The sequence below is a fragment of the Spermophilus citellus genome (assembly GCF_964194105.1).
Source record: "Spermophilus citellus genome assembly, chromosome: 17".
NCBI classification, from domain to species: Eukaryota; Metazoa; Chordata; class Mammalia; order Rodentia; family Sciuridae; genus Spermophilus; species Spermophilus citellus.
Window position 1 is genome coordinate 43,980,667 of NC_138199.1, and position 24,599 is coordinate 44,005,265.

Genomic DNA, 24,599 nt, shown 5'->3' on the forward strand with positions numbered 1-24,599 from the left:
GAATAAAGGCAAAACTTAAGGAATGTAGATGTGGAAGTGGCAGTGGGTCAAGCAAGAGTTGCATGTCCATTGTGTGCATCCTCAGCATCAAGATCATGATGTTATTTATGGGCATGCTCACCCAGGATGGACAGAATGCTGGCATTAAACTCTATATGCCCAGCCTGCAAACTGGCTATAAGATACCAGTATGCCTGGGTTTAAATTTAGGATTATCAGCATGAAATTACCCATCTTTACCTGATACGATAGGTGTAGGTATTCAGGAACCTGATTAGAAAATGACTTTATATAATAAAACAGTAATTTAATTTTCATAGCTTATGCTAATCAGTTATGCAAGCATTTAATATGATTAAGCTTACTGCAGAGAAAATCAAAGAAAATAACCAATTATTAGAAAAGGGGCTTCCCTACCCCCACCCTTCACGGTTCACATGGAAGTGTATGTGCTATTGCAGACCACTGTGTCTATGGTTGGTTGCATCCTTCATGGACTGCCTGCAGCTAACTTTGGAAGATGCAGATTTTTTTTAAAGCATTTAAACCACAGCAATACAAACACATTTAAAAAATAATCAGTGACTAAGAAAGCCTCACGTTCACATGAAAAAAGACAACAATAAATTTCACTTACCAGTTTAGGTTGTTCGAGGCAGCAGAGGAACAAGTTGTTGGTAATTGTCCAGTGCTTTCATTCAATAAATCACATTGGCTTTGCTTTCTCCTGTGGCTCAGCCTCTGCGTAAAGCAAGCGAACCTCCTTCCTATTCTGTGTAAAGAATAAAACGCGAACAGGATCACTACGGGCAAGAGCTGAAGTCCATGATCACTAAGCTACTATTAATGCAAAATAAAAGAGAAAATGATGCACAGGGTGAGAAGGGGAGAGGGAAACAGCTTGGCTCAGAATCTAGGTGTATTCTTGGGATTGCAGCCTGGGAAAGGCTTGTGTGCGTGTAGTTAAAAGATGCCATGACTTCAGTGTGTTTAGCCTATCCTATCTGGGAGGACCACTCGGAACAGCATGCAAGAACAGCAAGCTTCATGGCAAACAATGCTGACTCTGAACTGGCTGTTGCTCCAGGGTACAGGGAGTCAGACAGTTAGCTTTGTACTTTATCAATGGCAGGGAAAGAATTACCACCTGGCATCCAAGAGCCTGTGAAGAGATCTGTGGCTATAGCTCTTCTGGGGCCAGCCCCTTAGTTCCACAGCTGCCTGGGACCAGAAGCACACAGGTGGTAGCACATCTCCTCAACACAGGGCACCCATGCATGTTCCCAGTAAGAGTAAGGGGATCCCTTAAGGAAGCTCTAAATCCAGTCGGGGTTGTTCAACCTAGTCTTAGGTTTCTGTCTAAGCAGGTCTGAGAAAGTAGTCGGTAGACCTGGCACTTAGCACCAAGAGGCTCAGACTCAGGCAGAAGATTTCAGTGCTGCTTCTGTGCCAGCCACAAATAGGTGCACCTGCCCTCTTTCACAGTGTTATGCTTTACATGACTAATGAAACACAAAATATATTTCCTAGAAAGCCACATGTAGGCATTTTGTTTTTTGTTTTTTTCTCCCTGAAGTAAGATGCCAAATGACCATCTCTGGCTGTTGATTATGTCAGGGAGGCTTTGCTGATTAAAATGCATATGACTACTGTGCACACACACATGTGCCTCCATGCATGAATACACACACACACACACACACACACACACACACCACAGCCCTAGCAACAGCATTAAGAATCATTCTGAAGCTCTATTCAGATACTGTCTCTGCCAAATGAATGCTTAGCTGTTATGATGACTTCAGGGATAATTTTGGATTCTTTCACTAGGTACTGAATCTGGTCTATTATTTATACCTGTAGCCAAATCAACTCCTAAATTTCAAATGTGACTCTATGGAAAATCAAGAGAAAGTTTCTTGGTTATAAGAAAGAGGGTGGAGTGGTAATATTTGGCCTGGTAATTTCTTAGAATCCTGGGAATGGCATCTTGTATTCCTGAAAATTTCCTCCTTTCTAGACATAGCACCTGGCCCCCAACTCCCCCCAGCAGTTCATTTGCTCCAGCAGGTGGCTGCTCTGGAGCTGGGTTCGGAGTTGCAGCTCAGTGACTTAGAAAACCTGGGGGTCCAAAGGAAGAGCCAATTTAGCTTTTTAGAACTGTCTTACTTTTTCTGTTCATATTAGAAAGGTGAAAATCTCCTTCTGGAACATTTATTCTTTCTTTCCTTGGACTTATCTGTCCTGTTGGAATTGCTATGAATAATCTAATTTGGGAATATTCTTGCCCTTGAAGTTCAGAAGGCAAATTTTGTTCCATCAAGGATTAAGAAAGAGCCAGTCTACCCTTTCATACCTTATGCCTAAATGGTTTCTAAGTAAAAACATTCACTCTACTTTCTAAAAAAATCTTTGACTTTAATGCAGATTTACATATGTTCTGTCTGCTAGGGTGAGCCAGGTGACTCTGAGTGACTCTTAAGAAGGTTAGGGTCTACCTAGAGGGGTCATGAGTTCAATCTGATATGCAAATCTAAGGGGACAATGCCCCTTGTGACAGCACCACTCCCTGGAGCAAATATGGGTTGAGCATAGTTAATCTAAAATCTGATATCCAACCAAAATGCTCCAAAATCCAAAACTGAGTGCTTACATGATACCACTGGTGGAAGATTCTGCATCAAAAGTTTCATGCACAAAATTATTAAAATCATTGTATAAAATTACCTTCAGGCTGTGTGTATAAGGTATATACGAAACAAAAGAATTTTGGGTTTAGAGTTAGGTTCCATTCTCAAGATATCTCATTATGCATATGCAAGCATTCCAGACTACAAAAAATCCGGGACACTTCTGGTCCAAGCATTTTGGACAAGGGCTACACAATCTGCACTAAAGTCTCAGTCAAAAAGCCCAAGCTCATTGCAAAGGAGATTCATTCCTTCATCCATTCATTCACTAATCCATTCTTCAACAGATGTTTATTATGCATTTAGTAGATGTGATAGTGTGTCAATGTGACATTAAAACCTACTGAGAAAGCATAAAATCCTTGGTGTAACTTAGTCAAACTCTCTGTAGTCTGATCCTGCTTACCTTTCTAGCCAAATCCCTCATCTCCTTCCTACTTACTTTCCTTGTGGTAGACTTTTTGAATATTCTGCAGTTTCTTAGACATGCCAGATTCATTCTTAATGCCAGATCATCACAGATGATGTTCTTCTACTTGGGTGCTGAGTGAGCTTTGTCTGACTTTACTCTTGGGCAGCTTTGGTGTCTTGGCTTAAATACCACCTCCTAAGGGATATTCTCCTAGCCCTTGGTGTATTCAGTTCCTTGCTTTGTGGCCGGAGATTGTGACACCTGATACTCTCTGTCAGCATATCCATCACATTTTATTGCACTTGTATAGTATCAGCCATCTCCATTATATTTTAAGAGTTTAAGTGCAAAGTCTCTTATTCACTGCTACTTCCATTGTGTAGCAGAGTTCCTGGCACATAGAAAACATTCAGTCAATATTTAGTATTTTGTGGAAGTGCCTAGTATGTATTTATTGAATGAATGAATAAACCACCTCAAATAATAAGGAGGGTCTTAACCTTACAGGAAACTTAAAGTTCTCTTGGTATGTGTACTTTTTCTTACCAAGTGGCCATCCACTGGAAGCTTGCCTCCTCTAGTCCTTCTCAATGAATCTCAGCCTTTACTGATCATGTCCTTACTTTTTCCCCCACTCCCTAGCACTTTTACAGCATGTTCTTGTTTTGTGTTCTCCAGCTGTTTCCTGAAGTGTGTCTCATCTCTACAAACTGGTATTCGCCTTAACTCCAAGCATAAGCCTATAATTATGTGATGTTTGATTCATTGAACAGCAAACATTTGAACAGGGAGTTAAGTGATCAGAGTCTCTTTTAGGAAGACTTCTTTAGTAATGACTACAAAAACAGACATGGGATCCAGAAGCAGCTTTGCCCTTTCTTTCCTCCCTCTCCCTCCTTGCCCCTCCTTCCATGTCATAACATCAGTGTTCTCATTGGGAACACAGAGAATGTTTTATCCATCCATATTCTGAACTTCCCCTCCACCCAGTTCCACCCCCACAGCTATTTCACTTGCTTATGTTATTTGTGATGGTGTCTTGGTGATTATATTAAAACATCCTTTGAAGAAAGGGATTGCATTTTATTTTGTATCTTCCTCCTACATTCCTTATACTTCTTGGCCTAGTGCCTCACAGATAGTAAGTGCTCAATGAATGCTAAGAAAGTCAAACTTTTTTTATGTGCAAAGCATTGGATGAGGGAATATGGTGGGGATTCCAAGAGGAATGAAGCATCTTCTCAAAGACAAAAGAGTTCCAACTGATTTTAAGGTAGAATTAAATAAGTACCATTAAAAATGTCTGAGCAAAGTGCTGAGGGAACTTAAAAGAATTACTACTTCCTTCTGGAATGCTTAGGGAAGATTCACAGGAAAGGTTGCATTTGAACTGGATGTAGAGGAATGAAGACTTCTGGAGATTGAAGAGAAGCCAAGTTGAGGCAACAAGGTCTTGACTATTTGGAGAAAACAAGTAGTCCAATGCACTGGAATGGAATGAATGAGCTGGGATGATCGAATGGAGCTTGTCTCAAAGTAGGTAGATCAGATTGAGGAGGGCTTGCATGCTGTGTTAAAGGATTCTATACTGTAGGTGACAGGATTTTGAGCAGGAGCATGTCAGTGCTTTTGAGTAAGAGCCCTCTGGTCTGGTCTTTGTGGACAATGAGCTGAAGTGGTACGAACCTGGAGGCAGGAAGACACTGATGGAGGCCTTTGGAAACATAAATTAGGAGATGCAAATGGGATACATTTTGGAGGTAGAATTTACAGGACTTGTCAGCAGTACAAGTAGGAGCAGGAGAGGATGAGAGAACTAGAAAGAAGTTGAAGGTGACTTTTAAAGTTTTAACTCGTGTGATGGCAGATAATGGTAACATTGATGATCCCAGGACATGTCCATAAAGACAGTTTGGGCATTTGTGATAGAGTCTGTGCATTTTTGAAAGACAGAGATCAGGGAGCTGAGTTCTTGGGGCTGCAAGGATGTGTCTTAGACTGCCTTGAAGAAGTCAGTCCAGGCCAGGCCAGACAAGTCCAGGCCTTGAGAAACATGTGAGGCCATTTGAAAGGGGACTAGATGCTGGTTTTGCTGGAAAGAGGATTTTCTCATTTAATGTGAGAGTTTGCAGTTTTCCCTTGGAGTTGCTTCACTCAGTGGAAGGAACTTGGGACTGGGAATGGGGGGTTTGAGCTTGGGTCCTAGTGCTGCTTCTCATCCACTGTGTGACCTTGGGCAAGTTATTGTTTATCATTAGGCCTCAATTTTCTCACTTGTAAAATAAGGGAGTTGGACCAGTTAAATTCAAAGGTTCCTCTCAGTGTAGTTCTCTGGTTTAGAATTTCAGAATACTTGTGAAATGAGGCCAAAGCTATTATCACCAATACCAGAACCCAGTAATGTCCACTTTCTGTTATAAAATCCTGCCCATATTTTGAAAATGTCCATATATCATAGCAAATGCATATCTGCCCTGCAGTTAGTTACGTGCGGTTTGTTTCTAAGACATAAATTAAATTGATCGCTTTTTGATGACTATTTTCTAACAATTTTTCACTTTTTTAAGGGAGTACCTTTTCATCAGAATCTCAAAATTAAATTATGAGAAGAAAGCGGCAGTCCCTTACTGTGGTCAGCAAAGAGTCCAGCCAGCCTACTTCCGTCCTCTAATCTCTTGACCTTCCTTAGGGCGCGGCTGCTCAATAACAGCTCTGATTCTTTTTTCAAAAATAAAATGTGCTATTTATCGAAAGCAGCTAAAAGGGGACAAAAAAATAGAAAAAGAAAACTAACACCCCAGGGTGTATCTGAACATGCTTATTATGTGCGAAGTTGTTAGTAATGAATGTGACACTCTTCCTCCTCCTCCCTCTCAATTTCTAAGCCCCAAAGAAAAAAAAAGAAAGGGGCTGGGAGGGCACTGGCTATTCAGTCCAAAGCAGATCTTTTCAAAAGGTGCAGACTGTTCATAGGCATGTTATTTCTTGATTATTTTGTTTTAAGCCCCAGTTGACCTTTCAGATTAAAAGCAATGGTCCCAAAAATATCCTGGGAAACCCCCCTTTGGGATTTTTATCTAAATCTTGGAAGCCTGGATGCATGACATTTGAAGGGACTCTTCAAAAAGAGAAGGTGGGAGTCGATAACAAGAATGTTTACCTGAACTAATCGTGGAAGATTTTCCAGTGTCACAATTTTGAGAAATGGGATTCTCTTAAGGAGGTTACAAATACTTCACTGAAAGCTTTCCAAGAATGGCCTCGTAGGTCCTCACAGCCGCCTCTTGGCGGGCTGGAGTACTGAGGTGATAATCAGAGTCCATGCTTCTGAAAAGTCCTCTTGTTCTGGCTGCCACCCTCCTTTCAGTCAGCATTAGAGTTCCTGGGCTATGAATCCCCTATTGTCTGTGGGAGCCCAGGATCCCCCACACCATGCCGAGGGAGGAATGTGAGCCTCCGAGGTCTGGCTCTCGGTTTCAACCCTATCCAGCAGGTCACAAAGCCCCATTTATATGCAGCTCCAAAGTTTTATCATAATTCTTTATCGACTCAACCCCATATATTCTCCTGGGCAGTCAGGAGATGTTTGGTAATGAAGCCCATTAATCCTCATTTTCTCAATTGGCACACTTAAAGTTCCAATATTTATGTTCACACTGTCCTAATTTTGGATGTCAAAGATAGTCTACTAGACAAGGATCATTGCTAAAGGATGACTGACGCATGTGGAAGAGTTCATCAGGATGTGATATGTGATGGGTACTTTGAATGACTCTGTGGAAAAGTAATAGTAAATGCCACTGCGGATCAAATACCTTCTGTGTGCTGTGCAGCAATATCACTGAATTCTCACACCTTACAAAGTAGGATTATCCACTTTTTATTGATGGGGAAACTAAGGTTCAGAGAGATTAATTAGCTTGTTTATATGCACTTAGGGGCTGAACTGAGACTCAAATCCAGGTCTCTGAGTGTCAAGCTCATGGTATTTCTACCTCACTCCTTTGCCTCTTATCAGAAATATATTTTTAGGTGAATTTAACAGGCTTTTTTTTTTTTTTAAGTCACATTAAGAGTTAGAAACTTAAGAGCCGTTAAGATCCTTTGGCCAACTGAGTAATGAGATCTGCTCTGATAAGCATTAGCACCATGTCAGGTCAAGTAGAATCTGTCGCATATATTCCACCTATCAATAGGTGGCAGTATTCACCTAAATCTCTCCAAGAGGAGTCAGCACAGGTCTCTTCTTACACCATCCCCAAGGCCATCTGTATTCTTTGATGTACTGGATTTGGTCATAACAAACAGTGTAGGCAATAAATGGGTTGCTCACTGGCTCTCAGTCATGTCTATGTTCAGTGAGATTGGGACTGAAGTGGGTTGTGGTAGAGGACTGGGATCCCTCACAGAGGCATTGGGATCCCTCTCCCTTTACATAACTCATTTTGGCCTTTTCCCTGGGGAGGACTTCTGTTGGCAATTCAAAGCCAAAAGTGATTTTTTGTCTTCACTTGCTTCAACAATATTATGTGGACTTCTCAAATAATTTTAAAACGAAAGGGTTAATGCAATAGGATTTGATAATTCATGATCCAGAGAGAGTTTATTCAGGTTAAAATAAAACAGCAATTTGCAGGCTGCATGGTTTCAACTTCTCTAGAACTCTATGAACCAGTATATCTACCCATCAAGTCTTAGAAACTTCAACTGCAGGCAAAAGTAAAGTGGTCAAGTTGATGAGTCAAAATACTAAGGGCAAATAATTTTACTGAGATTTAAGAAGATCCCTCCTCCTCTGCCTATTCTCTCTGTTCTTCTTCCTCCTCCTTCTCCTTTTTTTCTATAAAGAAAATCATAATGTCAAAAATAATCTGTTGGTAAAAGTATTGTCACAAAACTAGTCTCTATTTTCTAGCTGCCAACAGGAGTCTGCCTAGTAGAACTTGGTTTCAGCAAGTCATGAAAACAAGTGTCAGGGTAAATAAAAGAATAAGCTGAATTCTTAGACCTATCTTTGTGTGGGTTTCTCCATTTTTATTTGGGATTCTTGGAAGTGATCATTATCAACAGCCACTAAGAACACTTAGAAACCCAATAAGTCCCAACTCTCAGAACTAGCAAGTTGACTCAAGTCAGATTCTCAGGAGACCAGATTCTCTTAAAAAAATTCAGATTGGCTGGTGGACTGAGGAAGATGGACTTGAGTCAGCATATTCACTTCTCTTTCATGTTCCCAAATGGAATGAGTGACTTTCTCCTACCTCCTTCTGGTACCTATAACTCAGCATTGTCTACCTTCCTGACTTGGGACTCTCCCTACTTACTGCACTGAAACTCCCATGAGGATGGGACTCAGCCCTCATTATTAATCTTTGATTTCTCCTGAGCTCCTGGGGCAGGGTTTTGTGCAAGATAGATGATTTTGAATACATACATGTTTAAATGAATGGAATTAAAGAAAACTCAGAGGAATATATTTTATATTTTTGTCTGGTTTAAAGAAAAACTGAAGCTTGGATATTGAATATGATGCATGAGTCACATTTCTTATTTTCTACCTGGTTCTTCCATTTCAGTCAGTCTTTTTGACAGTGGGCATAGCAGGCCAAAGCCCACCTCACCCCTGGAGCCAATAATTAACTAATTTTATATCCTTGGCAAGGCCACTTTATTTTGTAGAACACTCTGGTCATGTGGATGTTAAGTACAGAAGCAGGCACAAAAGCAGTTACCAGGGACATTAAGTGACCCACATAGAGTGTATCATTCCAATTACTAATATTTCCTGCCTTTGTGGTTTGCAGCCCAAATCTGCACTAAAACTCTGAATATGGCAATGCTGTTTCCTAGTGGCAGCTATAGTTCTTTCCCTTATTAGGGCAAAGTTGGGCAGAAAGGGGGACGTTCATCTTCAAAAGCTTACAGAATTACATTCAACCCATTAGCATATCAGGAGATATTGCCATGCTCAGGAAATGAATTACCCAGCCAAAAATCACAGGCATAAATGAAGTTGTCAACAGCAACAGTTCAACTGGAGATTGCTTGATTACACGTTGACTGTGCTGGCTATTCAGGGACACACCAGGAAGAAAATTGTTGTCATATTGTCCACCACATTCCCAGCCTCCTCCCCAGCCATGGTGATGAATCTGATACCCTCAGGCACACAAGAAAACAACAATAACAACAAGAAGCCAGGAGAAGGAGCAGGGTCTTCTGTGGAGTCTCTCCCCTCCTGCTGTTCCAATCTGTCATTATCTTTTTAAAAAATCAGCATGACAAGGAATGGAAGTTTAGGTTCTGGCCCTCCAAATGAATATTTCTCAATAGACTTCCTTAGCCTTTCCTAACCTCCCAACAAGCAGCAAGCAAACTTTATTTAACTCGGTGGGTGGGATTCACACCTTCCTAAGTCAAAGGTGAAGGCAGGCTGAGTGTTCCTTTCTGTAGAAAGGCCTACATAGGTTGACAGCAACTGGAGACTTCTTTTGAAGCTTCTCCTGGCCTTTTTAAAAACACATATTCAAACTTCTCCTCTATTAAGAGAGGGAATCCAGATGATCTGAAGGCCTTCCAGGGCTCACATGCTATACAACAGAGGCTAAAGAAGCACTTAGCACCAAGGACATTCTGCACACACACTCAGTGTTTTATTTCTGCCCAGTTCTCTTGAATTGTATTTGATATGTTCTGATACTTCAGAAGCAATACGTGTGATCTCTTTTTCCTGAGTGCACTGAAATTTTTCTTAAGCATGTCTTCTTTATTAGAAACGTTTGTTTTAAAAAACAAAACAAACAAAACAAAAAACTAATGTAGATGTTTATTCCTTAATAGAAGCCTGTATCCAGGCTCTTTGATAAAGCCAATAAGATCTTTCTATTGGTGGGGCTGGTAATTTTTACATGTTTATGAACAGCACAAGAGCATTTACTCCTTCAATTATCCTCATCAGGGAATGATAGGCCTTCTGGGGAATGGTGATTTGCATAAAGAATCATGGTAGATTTTAGCTGTCAATCAGTCAAGCCATACAGAAAATTATCTTCTTTCCACCTTCACTTATTATTTTTTTTTCTCCTGAGGGCCAATCAAAATTCCTCTTTGAGGAATATTTCTTTTTGACATTTTTAAGTCCAGGCTTACATTGAACTCTAGACCCCTTAAGACCAAATTCAGAAGGGTCCTCTTATCCTCTGTGAGCTGCTAAATAAATAAATCTCTACAGGCATTCCCTCTTTTACAGGCCTTCTTTCCTGTTTATTACACAGCTGACGAGTTCCTTAGATGATATTTGAGTGACTGCCTTATGATCCAGTCTTTTGCCAAATTGTCCAGCTTCTTAACCCTTCAAGATATGTATCATCCATTTGACTAGTAGAACAGTTTGCTCAGCCTATCTCCAAATTTCATGGCATGCAATCTCAGTATTGAAGAAAATATTCTCTGCAACTCATCATGGGAAGAATTCAGAACACTAAAGCAAAGGAGCAGTGAGGAAGTTCATTCAAACACAGTAATGAAACCTGTAGTTGTGTGATAGGGCCTGCCAATTATAAAGGCAGACCCCATCAGAGAAACATTGAACTGAAAAGTGCCACTATACCTATTCAAATTATTCTCACCTGAAGGGAAAATCTTCAGAAAATTCCAGATCAAGTTTGATATACAAATGTTAGGAGCATCTGGCCTAAAGCATGTAGCAGCAAAAAGACATTTGATGAATTGAAGAAGAAAGAAAAACATAGAGGACAAAATAAAAAGAAAGCTATAAGTTGTTATAATCTTACTTTTAAAGAAAGCTTTGAGGATTTGTCTCATTAAATTTTGGTCTCATCGCTATTATTCCAGTCTTGCCTCAGAGACATTGGCAAGGCCCTTTGACTGCTGGCCGAGTTCTGTCTTTAGGCTCCTGCCCCACTTCCTGTTCTTCACTCTCTCCCAGACTCTGAGCTCCATGAGGTGGCTGGGACTGGTCTGAATGTGGTGCTCTGGCCACTTGATTGGAGTGTTCAGCAGAACTTTCTCCAGGACACCTATGCCAAGTACTCCATGTCATTCTTCAGCATTTTCAGACCTACCAGATGCAGCTCGCCAGAGAGCAAAGCATTTTGAATGGAATTAGAGGCTCAATGGCTTATTCACTTCATTCATTATTTGGAGGGAAAATCCAAGATTTTTCTCAGAGAGGATTAAAAGGACAGCAGCAGGCGCCCTCCCTCTGTGTGGCCCTTCCAGCTGGGACTTTCTCCTCTTGGTTTGAAAGGGAAGTCAAAGAGTTTCTCCTCCTCCCCAACTCTTAACACAGTCTATCAAATATAAGCAGAGATAGTCATCCATTCTCATTGCCGCTTGAGTGCTCGGCCTTAAAGCATCAAGGGGAAGTAGGGATTTTCTGTGACATTTGCAACTCCAAAATGCTGAAAGAGAGAAAGACCCATGCTACATATTCACCATCTCTGGTAGACATGTTAGTGAGAAAATCAAGCACTGAGGAGCATTAACACTTCATGAACCTAATTAATATTGTGCAATATAGCATATGGACAGGAGGAAATATGACTGTCTTAATTGAATACATTTAAACCAAACAGCCCAGTGAACAGGAACAACTTATTTTGAGCTTCTCAGCAATGAGTAACAAAGTAGATCGATGCCTGAGAGCATCAGAGATTGCACAAAGATCCCAGAATTAGAGTGAGATGTTTTGAGATCTGTTTGGAAAAAAAAAAAAATCACTGTTGCTTTCAGTTAACCTAAAACCATTCTTCTCTTACCTCTAAATCTATACCTCTATCTATTGAAAAGTACTTGAGGTTCAAGTTGCGATAGAATGTTATGGAGGAGGGCAGCCTAAGCTGGGGATCCACTGTATGAAAAGGTGCAGGATGCTGGAACTCTCAGAGTCAGAAGATATGAGTAAAAGAATCAGATTTATTAGCTTTGACTCTCTGGTAGCTACTTGCCCTGAGTCTTAACTTTCTTTTCTCTAAGATGGGATTAATAGTAATTACCTTGAAAAATGCTTGAATAAACAAATCACAAGAGAAGATCTGCCAGGTGTGGTGGGGCATACCTGTAATCCCAGTGGCTCGGGAGACTGAGGAAGGAGGATCACAAATTCAAAGCCAGCCTCAGCAAAGGCAAGGCACTAAGCAACTCAGTGAGACCCTGTCTCTAAATAAAATACAAAATAGGGCTGGGGATGTGGCTCAGTTGTCGAGTGCCCTTGATTTCAATTCCCAGTACCCACCCCGTCCCCTGCAAAAAAAAAAAAAAAAGAAAGAAAGAAAGAAAAAGAAAAAAGAGAAGATCTATCAGAAATCCAACGCCTATGGAAAGGTGCTCAATACTATCTGTCATCAGAGAATTACAAAATAGAACCACAATGAGATGCCAATTATTTCCACTAGGATGGATAAAAATGAAATGTTGGTGGGACTGTCGGACACCCAGTACTGATGGGGATGTCAAATGGCACAATTGGAGAACTGTTTGACAACTTGTAAAGTTAAGTATAATGTACTTAAGACTCAGAACTTCTACTCTGGGGTTTTATCCCAAAGAAAGATAAATAAATGACTTCAAGGAGAATCATACAAGACTTTTTAGCAGTTTTAGTAATAATAATCAATCTGAACATTGATAATCATTCATCAATAAAATAATACATAAACAAATGGTGGTAATATTCATTCTATGAACTATTACTCAATAATAAAAAGGAATGGATTACTGAGACATACAGCAATGTGAATGAATGAATCTCAAAAAGGTCAGATTGAACAAAAGAAGACAGACACAACAGAATAATTATTGCACAGCGACATTTCCACAAAGGCCAGGAACTTATCAATAAGACAGAACTCAAAACACTAGTTGTCAAAGGACTGAGATCATGGGATATTTGGACAGTAGCAGAAGAAAACATTTGGGACTGTTGGAAACTTTCTGTACCTTGATTTAGGTGTAGGTTAGGTGGAATATACAATTATTGAAATGTATCAAACCACACGCAAAATCTACTAATTTTATTATATGTAAGTTATATTCTAATTAATTTAAAAATATGCCTTCCCTCACCACTTTACAGAGATATTGGAAGAGCAAATAATATTTGAAGCAATTAAAATACCATGTAAATTTGAACTGTTACTATTTTAAGGACTAAGATAAAACATAGACTAGGTTTCTAAGAATAGCCAGATTTGTGAAAATGTGCATCTGAAAATCAAGTGCAAGATCCAGGATCCAGGACTGTGGCCCAAAGACTAGGAGAACTGCACTGAGAGCCATCCTTACTCCACCTCAAGACACTGGTCTGTTGCTGACCTGTGTGGTGTTCTTGGGAGAATCAGCTGTAAGAACCTCTTTCTCCCATTTACTCTGGTGTGCTGCTTGGAGAGCAGAACCTGGCTAGGTGTCAGCCCTGCTTTATTCCCTGGGCCAGGTATATTTGTGCCAGAAATGATCTGTGTAGCTCTCTCTGAGGGCCTTCCTTATGACCTTCACATACACTGTTCTGTATTCCTAAAATATTTGTCCCTGCTTTCACAGGATGGGGCATCTTTCATCCCTCAGATCTGTCATTAATATTATTTCCCCAGAGAAGAAATATTTTTCCTCATCTCTGTTCATCTCTATCTCAGAATCCTAATGTTTTCTTAAAAGGACCAACTATATGGATAATTATTCTTTCTTTACCTGATCTTTGTCAATTTTTCCCTTCTGTACTGAGTTTCATGGGAGAGGGAACCCATTCCATGTTCACTGTAATGTCCCAAGATTTGGTATTGTGCCTAGCACATAGTAGGTGCTTTATAATATGATTAAATTGCAAAATCAGGTACAGGCTTGAGAAGGTGTGAGGCTGGAAGCTAATGATTTTCCCAGTGGGTGATCAGGTAGCAAAGGCTAAACACCTGGAGACCAACAGGGATCAGGAGGACCAGGGAAGACCGAAGAGGGCCAGAGATCTGGTAGTAGGGACACTGAGAAAGTGGGCACAAAGAACAGAAGCCACTGTATTAGGGATTCAACTATAGGAGTGAGTATCCAGGTATGAGAGAACAGGTTAGAAATAGTAAAATGAGTGGAAAGAACAATGGAACTCTAAACCCAAGGACTCATGAAATTGGCTTCCTTTTACACCATGGTCCTAGAGTACAAAGACAGTGCTGAACCACACAAGTTCAAATCAAAATGTCTCTGGAGGTGGAGGGTACAGGTGGAAAATCAAACATCTTCTTGTAGAAAATTGGAATTGCACAGAAAACAGGAATGCTGTTGGGTAGACTGAGGCATACTTCAGGATGTGAAAGGCAGACCCACCATGGTCCAGAATGGATCTTTCCTTTTAGAACCAAAGTTTCTGGTGGGTGTTAGATCTGAAAGGGAGATTACAAAGTGTGCTTGATGCTGGAAACAGTGGGCAATCACAAATTAAGCACACAAACAACAAAAAATATTATGACCACTTGCAGAAATTTTATACCCACAATAATTTTGAGCCCTAGAGTAACCCCATGAAGGGAAGCAGGAGGGGAAACATCTGGATTTGCAGATGAGAAAAGTGAGATCTGAGTCTCATGGCTAGAAGGTGGCATGGCCACTACTTTGTTAAACATCACCTTCTTTGAGTAATTGCGTGTATACAGCACCACTTTCAACCACAGTGACTGGCAGGACATGGCTGCACAATGAGGAATAATACTGAGTTAAAAGGAAAGTTATCTTGAAATCCACAAAGCAGCTTATTAACGCAAAGTGACAAGCGAACCTCTAATAAGATAGTCTCACATGAGAGCCATAAGGGATAGGTCAGGGCAGCTAGATTCATGGTCCATTTGATCCCATGATTTTGCCTTAAAAAAAAAAAAAACATACCAAGGACTGTGAAGTAAGAAGTCTTGCTTCCTTTACTGTCAAATTTCAAAGGTGAAGGGCATTTCCCAAATATCTTAGGAATCTCTTAATTAGTCATCATCATAAATCTATTTTAAGTCCTTAAAATATACTTAAGCAATTTTTTTTGTAGTAGATATCCATTGTTTTTTCTTCCTGATTTCACATTAGGTCATCATTCCTCCTATATTCTAAATATATATGGTTTGGGTGATTTTGACCCTTATCAGTTTGAACAGTAGCCAGTTAGAGTACATTTTATACCCCCCATGGTGATTGGTTCTCAGGTGACACATGTCTCAAGCCAGGCCAGTGGGATCAGCCTTAGGACTTTGCCAAAACTTGTGAGATGAATTATTTATATATTTTGGGGGCTTAGCACAAAATAAAAATTTTTAAACCCACAATAATTTTGAGCCTTCGGACACTATTCAGAAAGTAGGAAAAAATTAAAAGCACTGAAATATAAAGCCTTATTCTTAAAAATACTGGATCAGTTATTTAATCCAGTAATGAATAGAGGTATGTATATAATAGTAATACATAAGTAATAATGACAAATTGCAAAAAATATGATATTTTTAGCGTTATTTTTATGTAATATAATAAATAGTAACACTTTACTAATGTGATCCTGATGAACCATAAGATTTTCCTGGCTTGCTTTGTCCTTGATAAATGCAAGATCATATAAAATTTTTAATTTCAAAGGGATTTCTTCTGATGATGCAACATGACTGGGCCTGTTGAGAATATTTTAAAGATTATAATAACATTTGGATAAATTTTTGATAAATAACTTGAAAAAATAAATTCTAATGTATTTATTTTAATGATTCTTGAAGATTTTTACCACAAAAGATTCTGGGTAACTCTGAATTTACTTTTAAATATAAACATATATGATGTCATTTCAATGTTTCCTCTGACATTTTTTTGCAACTTGTGAAAGTTATATAAGAAATATAGTAACTTCATAGTTTGTTTATATTTAAAATTACTATTCCTATGGTCTATTATTATATCTTTAATTATGAGAAAACTAATTTTAAAATTGTCTTCCTCACTAATAATTAAATTTGTTTAAAGCTTCATATAAAAATAATGTTCTCTTCTATTGAATGTAATAATCTTTAAATTTAATTTCTATTTATAGAGAAAGGACCAAATCAATTAAACCAAGTAGATAATAAAAATCAAATTAAAAAATAATCCCTCGTAGAATAGTGTCAAAAATTAAAATACTAATGAATAAATTTAACCAAGAAGGAAAAAATATACTGGAAATATAAAACACTGAAGAAAAAAACTAAGAATGACACAAATACAATGAAAGATATACCATACTTATGAATTGAAAGGCTTAATACTGTTGAAATATCTATTCTGCTCAAAGGGATCTATAATTTCAATGCAATCTCCATCAAAATTACATTGATATTTTTCACAAATAGGAAAAATATTTTTAAAATTCACATGGAACCACAAAAGAATCAAAATATTCAAAGCAATTCGGTGTGAGGAAATCAAAACTATAGGTACCACACTATCTGATTTCAAACTATACTTCAAAGTCAAGGTAATCAAAACAGTTGGTACTGACTCAAAAATAGATCAGTGGAACAGAATATAGAGCCTGGAAATGAATTCTTATATCTGCAATCAATTGATCTGCACTTCCCTGGAAAACACGGGCTCCCATAATTTACCTAATACAAAATAGATAATTTGAATTGTACTTTAAGGATAATTAAGAAAATTGAATTCATTATTTAGAAACACACACACACACACACACACACACACACACACACACATACACACACATATATATATATATACACACACACATGGAAGGAAGAAAGGAAGGGAGGAAGAAAGCCAGAAAAGAAAAAAGAAATCTTTGAGCCTAGATTATTTTACTGGAGAATTTTACTCAACCTCTTCTAATACAGAAGAGGGAACACATCCTGATTTGTTTTATGAAATTAATCATTAGCAATAAATAATATTACTTTGATAACAAAATCAAAGATTATACCAAAAATGAAAACTGCACACCAATATTCCTCATAAGTAGATATGCAAAAATATTAATCAAATATTAGCAAAGAGACTTCAGCAATATATGAAAAGATTTATATCCTAAGTGCTATTATCTTAAGGGAGGCAAGACTCTCTATTGAAAATCAATGTAATTCTTATTAAGATGAAAGAAGAAAAGCATGTTTATATCAATTGATGCATAAAAAGTATTAAACTCAATATTCATTAAGTCACTCATGATAATGACTTGTAGAAAATAGCAGTAGAGGGAACATCCTCAGCTTGATAAAGAGTATTTGGTAATAAACCTGTAGCTAAAGATCTGCCCACACCAGCTTGTGTGGGACCCAGGCTCACAGTAGGACTGGGTCCATCCCTCCAATGGCAGGCATCCTCTGGAGCCCATTCTCCAGCACAGGACTTCCCCTTCCAACCAATAGACTACCATAGGAGGTCAAGCCAGGCAGCCCGGGTCCAGCCCCTCCACAGCTGGACAGACACCATCCAGAGCCTAGCCTCTGATGCAGGATTGCCTCTTCTGACCAGCAGACTACCTCGGAAACTGGCCTGGCTTGGCCCAGATCCAACCACATCAACTTGCACAGGACCCAGGTCCAAGGTAGGTCCGAGTTCGCCCACCCCTTCCCCACCTGGGAAGCAATAATAAAAAGCAAATTAAGGAGCCTAGGCCTAACTCACTTCCAGCTTAGGACACTGTAGTCATTGCTATAGCCTTCCCCACGCAGTAGCTCATAACTTTTTGATAATAGATAGGGCCTAGAAGCAGCTGCATCTCAGAACAGACATCCCTAAGAGAGTGTGAGGCCCACCCTTTCAACCCCATCTCTGTAAGACATTACTTCCATCTTGGGCCACTTCAACTATTATCTCAAGTTACCTTGGCTATTTTTGACACCACCTTTAGTTGCAGTAGCATACATTGAAGGATACCAGCAGAGTCTGCAAGCCCAACATCAAGGTGAAGTACAGACAATCTGCATGGGCACTACAACAATATATGGAAGAAGCTGTAATATCTCAGATCCACACTGCAAGAAAGGAAGACACATAGACAATATGAAAAACCAAGGAAGGGAAGTGCCCCATGCAAACCAGGATACTATAATAACAGAACCCATGGACAGCGAAGATGATGAAATATCAGAGAAGGAGTTCAGAAGGTTCATAATTAATATGATCTGGGAATTAAAGAATGACCTAAATGAGCAAATGCAGGCAAAAATTGATCACTCCAACAATGAGATAAGAAAGCAAATACAAGTAGCAAAAGATTACTCAAAGAGAGAGAGAGATAGAGACTCTGAAAAAACCAGTCAGAAATCCTTGAAATGAAGGAACAATAAACCAAATAAAAAACTCAATAGAAAACCTAACCAACAGACAAGATCACTTGGAAGAAAGAATGTCAGATAATGAAGACAAAGTATACAATCTGGAAAATAAAGTTGACCACACAGTGCAGATAGTAAGAAATCATGAACAGAACATCCAAGAATTATGGGACAGCATCAAAAGACTAAATATAAGAATTATTGGGATAGAAGAAGGCACAGAGTTTCAAACCAAAGGAATGCACAATCTCTTCAATGAGATAATATCAGAAAATTTCCCAAGCATGAAGAACAAATTGGAAAACCAAATAGGACACCAAATGTACAAAATTACAACAGATTTACACCAAGCCACATTATAATGAAAATGCCTAGCATATGGAATAAGGATAGAATCTCAAAAGCCACAAGAGAGAGGAATCAGATCACATATAGGGGGAGACCAATTCGTATCCCAGCAGATTTTTCAACCCAGACCCTCAAAGCCAAGGGATCATGGAACAACATATACCAAGCTCTGAAAGAAATTGGGTGTCAACCAAGAATCTTATATCCAGCAAAATTAAGCTTTAGATTTGATAATAAAATAACCTTCCATGATAAACAAAAGTTAAAAGAATTTACGACTAGAAAGCCTGCACTACAGAACATCCTCAGCAAAATATTCCACAAAGAGGAAATGAAAAACAATGATAAAAATCAGCAGAGAAAGGTATTACACTAAAGGGAAAACTAATTGGAGGAGAAACCAAGTCACGTTAAATAACAAAAATAAACAAAAATGTCTGGGAATACATATCCTGTCTCCATAATAACCCTGAACATTAATTGTCTAAATTTACCAATCAAAAGACATAGACTAGGGGATTTGATAAAAAAAACAAAAAAACAAAACAAAACAAAACCCAACAATGTGCTGCCTCCAAGAAACTCATCTCATAGGAAAAGACATCCACAGACTGAAGGTGAAAGGTTGGGAAAAATTATATCACAGGGAATGTGGGAGCAAGCAAGGGTTTCCATCCTCATATCAAATAAAATAGACTTCAAGCTAAAGTTAATCCAAAGGGATAAAGAAGGTCACTACATACTGCTCAAGGGAAACATACACCAATAAGACTTAACAATTATAAAATGGAACATCTACATTCATTAAACAAACTCTTCTAAGTTAGAGTCAAATAGAGTTCCAGCCAGTGAAACCAAACAAGAAAATAAAAAGGCATATAATTCAAAAAAGTGGTAGTAGTAGTGGGGGGGACTCTTTCTATTTGCAGTCAAAATGATCGTCTGCAGAAAATCTCAAGGAATCTACAAAAAGACTCCTAGAATAAGTGAGTTCAGCATGGTCACAGGGTAAGAGACACATATAAAAATCAATTATATTTCTATATATTAACAATTACTACATGGGCACAATTTTAAAATGCAGTGCCATTTATACTTGCTCAAAGATGAAACATTAGGTGCACTTCTAAAAAAATTATGTACATGACTTGTTTGCTTGAAAACTATAAGATGCTGATTAAAAAAAAATCAGAGACCTTAATAAATGGAGAGATACTGTGTCCATGGATTAGAAGATTCAACACATTAAAGATGTCAGTTCTTCCCAAGTTGACATATAGGTTTACTGTAATCTCTATCAAAGTCCCAGAAAATGTTTTTGTAAGTACAGAAAAGAGTCTTTTAAAATACAGTAAAACAGGCAAATGAATTAGAATAGCTAAAATAATTTTGAAAAAAGAAAATAAGTGGGAGGAATCAGTCTACCTGATTTCAAGACTTAACATAGAACAGAAGTAATCAAGACTGTGTAGTATTGGCAGAGAGCTAACAATGAAGCAGAATAGAGAATCCAGAAATTAATCTACACAAACATTCCTGAGTCTTGACAGAGGTGCAAAAATGGTCCAATGGAGGAAAAACAGCATTTGGCTTGAAGCAATTAGATATCCAGAGGTTTTTAAACAAAATAAATAACTGAACCTCAACTTAAGATTCATATCTTATTCAAAAATTAAGTCAAGATGGATCATTAACTTAAATGTAAAATGTAAAAATATAGCATTTCCAGAAAAATCATCGGAGAAAACTTCAATATGAAGGACAAGGAAGAGTTCTTAGATAAATTGAAACTTCATCAAAACAAACTTCTACTCTGTAAAAGATGCCATTAAAAGGATGAAAACACAAGCTTTGGAGTGGGAAAAATATTTCCAATCACTTATCTGATGAAAACCTAAGAATCTAGAATATATAAAGAATTCTCAAAACTCAATAGTAAAAACCAAACATTCCAGTTAGAAATGGAAAAAAGAAATGAAGAGATATTTCAGTGAAGAGGATATACAGATGGCGAAAAAACAATCAGCATTTGAAATAAGCATAAGGAAGTATGTTCAGAATCACTAGCCATTAGGAGAGTGCGGTTAAAACCACAAGATATCACTACAAACCTATTCAAATGGTTAAATAAAAATTAGTGATGGCACTAAATTCTAGAGAGGATATAGAGGACTGGATCACTCATACATTTCTGGTGGGAATGTAAAATGGTATGGCCATTCTGGAAAGCAGTTTGGGAGTTTCTTTAAAAATTAAGCATATAACTCAACATATATTCCAGCAATTGTACTACTGAGCTTGTATCCCAAAGAAATGAGGACCTGTGTTTTCAAAAAAACATGTACACACACATAATAAAAACACTAGTCATAATAGCCCCAAACTAGAAACAACCCAGTTTTCCTTCAATACACAAAGGTTTATACAAAATGTAGTATGTCCATACTGTGGAATGTTCTCAGCAATAAAAGGAACAAATGTGATACTCAGAACCTGGATGAATTTCCAGACAACTATTCTGAGTGCACAATGTTAAAAGATTTCATATTATATTATTCTACTTAAAATAACATTTAGAAATGCAAAATTATAGAATTGGAGAACAGATAAGTGGTTGTCAGGGTTAAAGAGGGGATGTATGTGGGATTAGGAGGGAAGTGGACATTGTAGTAAAAGAGCAAGTTGAAGGATCTTTGCCATGATAGGAATGTTCTATTTCTAAATTATATTGTTAGCAGTTTTCTGGTTGTGATATGTTACCATAAGATCTAAGATCTTACCATAGGAAGATACTCGGAAAAGAGAACATAGGACCTATCTTCCTGTATAATTCCTCAGAACAGCATGAATATGAAGTTATGATTATCTCAAAGTGAAAAGGTTGATTAAAAATTAGGGGTGGGAGGGAAAAGGAGGGGGCAGGGGATTAGCAAGGATGATAGAATGTGATAGACATCATTATCAAAAGTACATGTATGAAGACACAAATTGTGTGTCAACGTACTTTATATACAAACAGAGATATGAAAAATTGTGGTATATATATGTAATAAGAATTGTAATGCATTCTGCTGTCATTTTTTAAAAATCAATTTAAAAATTAATTGTATAACAGCCTACTTTAATGGTCTAGTCTTGTTTATACTTCTTTCAATAGTCAAATGTGCCTTGACTATTAAAATCATGGGGGATTTTAATTCTGTACTCTATTGTAAACGATGGGGTTATGTCCTAATAAATCACCATAAACTGAAAATATTACAAGCCAAAATTCATTTAATACATCTGACCATGGAACATCAAGCACACAATGGAGTATGGGTTGTCCACCCTCATGCTGGCATGGATGATGGGGAGCTGCAGCTGCTGTCCTGCACTGCCAGAGAGGATCTCACAGCATATTGCTAGTCTGTGAAAGGATCAGAATTCTGAATGTGAAGTATGGTATCTACTAAATGTATATTCCTTTTATACCACGGTCAAGTGAAAAAACCTTCAGTTAAGCCATTTTAAGTCAGGGATCGTAGGTATCTCTCAATAGTGGTTTCTTGTCATGAAAACTGAAGTGAGCTTTCTGGAGTGGTTCTGGGGCACTGGGCTATGTTAACATGGACGGCAATAGTCTGGCACTGGAGAGCACATGAATTTTGCCTGAACCATTTATGCAGTGGGCCTGGAAGTATGCTACCTGACTTGCCACTGCTTAACTAGGGTCTAGTGGCATGCTTTACACACAGGTACACACACACACACATACACACACACACACACATTTAGAAACTATTTATTGAAAGCAGTATTAAAATAAAAGATCATTTTCAGAACTCTGCCAACTGTTCTGCTTCTGAGTTGGACTGTGTTGGTTATACCTCAGGTCTAATGGAATTGTTGGCGCTCAGATTCTCTAATGATGAAGTCCAAGGGGAAGACAACATTACTTGCCTGAACACTTGGCCTCCCACTTACTCAGATATCAACACCTCTCCTTGGTGAAAGCCAAAGGAAATAGGCTTGGAGGGAATACAGAGCAGGGGTTGCATATTATTTTGCCTAACAAATCCATTCCTAGGAAATTATCCTATAGTTACCTGTCGACAAATGTGCAATAACATGAACAAACAGTGCACATTTCATTGCAGGGGTGCTCCTGGTCACCAAATGTAATCAACTGAAAGTAGATTTAAATAAAGCATGACAGTCCTTATAATGGAACACTATGCAGCTATTAAAAAGGACCTGGTCCACATTTATAATTGACACAGAAAGATGCTCATGACAAATTTTAAAAAGCAAGCTCAAGAGCAATTCTTATTTTTGTGTTAAGAAAGTATACGTTCATGTCTCTAGGTTTAGTAGTGTAGACATAAAAATATAGAAATATAATCTCTATGCTATTAACATGATTATCTTGGGAGTGGGCAGGGTCATGGGGGATTTTAATTCTGTACTTTATTTCTGTATGTTTGAAAAGGTTACTGTTAGTATAAACAATTTGTAAACAAAGTTTTTTTTTTTTTTTAAACGAAGAGTGTGGGCTTTGGAGTTTAACAGACTTGTATTTGAATTCCAGCACTTCTATTAACTTTACAAGTTTAGACAGGTTATTTTGTTTCCTTATCTGTAAAATGGGAATAATGATACTTAACATAAAAATATGAATTCAGTTAGGTAATAGATGATTTAGGGCTAGGCTCAACAGTGTCAATCTAAAAAGTACTCTCCCTCTACCAAGACTATTGGAGTGAGTATTGGACTTGAGTACCACTTTTCTATTATGAAAAACCTAATAACTTCCTGTTCCTGTGGACTCACTCAATTTTCAGGACTGGCTACTTTCCATTGTTGTTTCCTATTCTCACCCAAGGTTCAAAAGAAATGTCACTGCAGTCTCAATAACCCTGATTTGGTGTTTATATTCTGCAGACAGGCTCTTCTCTTATTCTTCATCTAACCGTTCAGGTCCCAAATCTTCCTGCTTCGTCTCTAATATAATTAACAGCAATGGAGAGAAGCCCTTCAAAGCTCTGCATCTTCATCATTCAATGAGTCCATTTAAAAATGGCAAAGCCACCAGGTCAGTCTTTGATTATATCTCTAATTTGCAACTTAGCTTTGGGAGATGAATGTCCACATGGCTTTTTGGTCCCTATTACAGCGAAAGAAAGCCTGGACTCAGGCCATTATCTGATGCTAGGTAGTTAAATGGGAGTGTCCAGCCAGGTGGTTTTAGGGCATTTTGGATTAAATTGAGCAATTATGATTAATTGGTCCCAAACTATTACACATATACTGTGAGGCTCTGTGACCTTTAATGTCCAGAAAGAGTCAATCCAATCTGGCAGTGAGCATGCTGCCGGAAAGGAGATAAAACAGAGTTTAACCTGGGCTGATGCTAGAGGAGGTAACATAACGAACAATATGGATATGATACAGTTCAAATAACCTTAAATGTCCCCTCTTACAACTTAGAGATAGTACCAGCTCCTGAAAACACAGAGCTCCATCAAGTCTAATCCAGCTCCTGCCTGCACTGGGTATATCTGTGGCATTATGGGAATTTGTCCAGTGACAGCAAACTCACTCACTTTGGAGGACTGCCATTTTTATAAATCTTTGTGAGAACTTGCCTCTGGCAGTTACTACCAGCATGCCAACTCTTGTTCTCTCTCTCTCTAGGGATGATGTAGAAAACTAGATTAGAGAACAGTTACTGTGGTTTGAAATTAGCAGTTGCAATTCTTTTAGACTACTTGTGTGCTTGAATTTCTGACGCTGGACTTGAGGGATCCAAATTTCTAAAGAACATGGAACAGATTTCTCAATCTAGAAGCACAGGTAGAA

At 38.3% G+C, this 24,599-nt stretch overlaps 1 protein-coding gene across 1 annotated transcript in view; it reads right to left on the reverse strand.

Annotated features, from left to right (window-relative positions):
* Positions 1 to 24,599, reverse strand: part of ANKFN1 (ankyrin repeat and fibronectin type III domain containing 1) — a 249,095-nt gene that overhangs the window by 158,269 nt on the left and 66,227 nt on the right. Inside the window, exon 2 of the mRNA XM_081272562.1 lies at positions 638 to 772. The gene's annotated coding sequence lies outside the window, so the exon portion shown is untranslated. The remainder of the gene's footprint in view (positions 1 to 637; positions 773 to 24,599) is intronic.